Raw genomic sequence first — 1,805 nt, 5'->3', positions numbered from 1 at the left:
GACCTCTTCAAGGGAAACTACAAACCACTGCTCAAGGAAATAAGAGAGGACACAAACAAATGGAAAAACATTCCATGCTCATGGATAGGAAGAATCAATATTGTGAAAATGAACATACTGCCTGAAGTAACTTACAGATTTAATGCTATCCTCATCAAACTACCTTTGACTTTCTTCACAGTATTGGAAAAAATTACTTTAAAAATCATACGGAACCAAAAAAGAGCTCACGTAGCTGAGACAATCCTAAGCAAAATGAACAAAGCTGGAGACATCATACTACCTGATTTCAAACTATACTACAAGGCTACAGTAACCAAAACAGCATGGTACTGGTACTAAAACAAATATATAGAGCATTTTTTAAAATGGGCTTAGTTAGTTCACTTTACTTTTCTTGTATAAAAACACCATGTAATGGCCACAGCTAGAACTTGGGTCCTCTGTGTGGAAATTCTTGTGTGGTCTTTACTAGATGGTCAGTGAATTCTTCATGGAGAGACTTAGCAACAGTCTCTTTCCGGAGGTCAGAGATCAGATAGCTGCAGGTCTTGGAGATGGCATCAAAGGTGGCCTTGGTAAAGTTGCCTAGGGCAGCAGTGCAGCCCTGATCAAGGTGTAGCAGTCATCAATACTGGCCATCATCAGTAGCTTCTTAGGCAAAGGAGCAGAGGTGACCAGCACAGGGCCAAAGTGGTCAGTCACTCCACAAGGAATGATGTGGAGCATACTGATCTTATTCCCCAATAGCCTCTGCATGGGGAAAATGGAGAGCTTGGCCAGGGTGATGGACCCTCAGATGGCAGTGGCTACCTCCCTGAAGCATTTATCACCCAGATGATGTGGCCATTTTACCTGCTCCACTGGCTAGCAAGAGTCTGCTTTTGCAAGGGCATGATCTTTAAATTTTCATCCTTGAGGGATGCCCCCAGGAAAAAAGTCAATTATCTCAGCATTTTTATGCGCAGGGAGAAGAGACAGATCTCTTCCACGGACTTGATCTTTATGTCCTTGACCAGGAAGCCCAACTTGGTGACTGGGAGCCACTCACCTCTGTCTTGCTTCTGTGAGCTCTGCAGGCTCCCAGGCCCTCCCGCAGTCCTGGTGTCATTTGCCCTTTGGTGTTTTATCAGACAGGCAGCTCTTTAGAGTATTCTTAACCAATGAATTCAAATGCTTCTTAAGGGCACTATTGAATTATCCAATACATCAAGAATTGTCACACTTTTTCTTTAAAAGTCCATATAGTAAAATAGTTTAGGCTTTGCAGGCTGTATGGTCTCGCTAGTGACTATACAACTCTGCCATTGTAATACAAAACAGTCAAACACCATACAATAATTGAGCATGTGTTCTTAGACACACACCACACAGACAGACACACACATACACAAAAATAGTGGTAAGCTTAAACTGCACCATGGGCTGAGCTGTAGTTTGCTGATCTCTGTAATATACCATCCACATAGCAGTGCTTGCTCTAAGTAATATCAAGTGATATCAGTATAGACTTTAAAGGGAATGGATAGAAAATTCAGTTATCTCAACAGTTGCCAACTTTTGCCATATAAATTTATTTCTGAAAAAAAGAAGAGCTAATTAGAAACATAAGAAAGTATTCAGTTCTCCTTGAAGAGGTCCTTTACATCCCTTGTAAGTTGGATTCCTAGGTATTTTATTCTCTTTGAAGCAATTGTGAATGGAAGTTCATTCATAATTTGGCTCTCTGTTTGTCTGTTACTGGTGTATAAGAATGCTTGTGATTTTTGCACATTAATTTTGTATCCTGAGACTTTGCTGAAGTT

The 1,805-nt window shown here is 40.8% G+C and overlaps 1 pseudogene; it reads right to left on the bottom strand.

The window, feature by feature from the left end:
- Positions 1-383: 383 nt before the first annotated feature.
- Positions 384-1,116, bottom strand: LOC105528313 (annotated as a pseudogene).
- Between the last annotated feature and the right edge of the window lie 689 nt (positions 1,117-1,805).

This window comes from Mandrillus leucophaeus, unplaced genomic scaffold (assembly GCF_000951045.1).
Source record: "Mandrillus leucophaeus isolate KB7577 unplaced genomic scaffold, Mleu.le_1.0 Scaffold710, whole genome shotgun sequence".
Taxonomy (NCBI): domain Eukaryota; kingdom Metazoa; phylum Chordata; class Mammalia; order Primates; family Cercopithecidae; genus Mandrillus; species Mandrillus leucophaeus.
The sequence above is the reverse complement of the archived record's forward strand: the minus strand, read 5'-3'. Positions and strand labels throughout refer to the sequence as shown.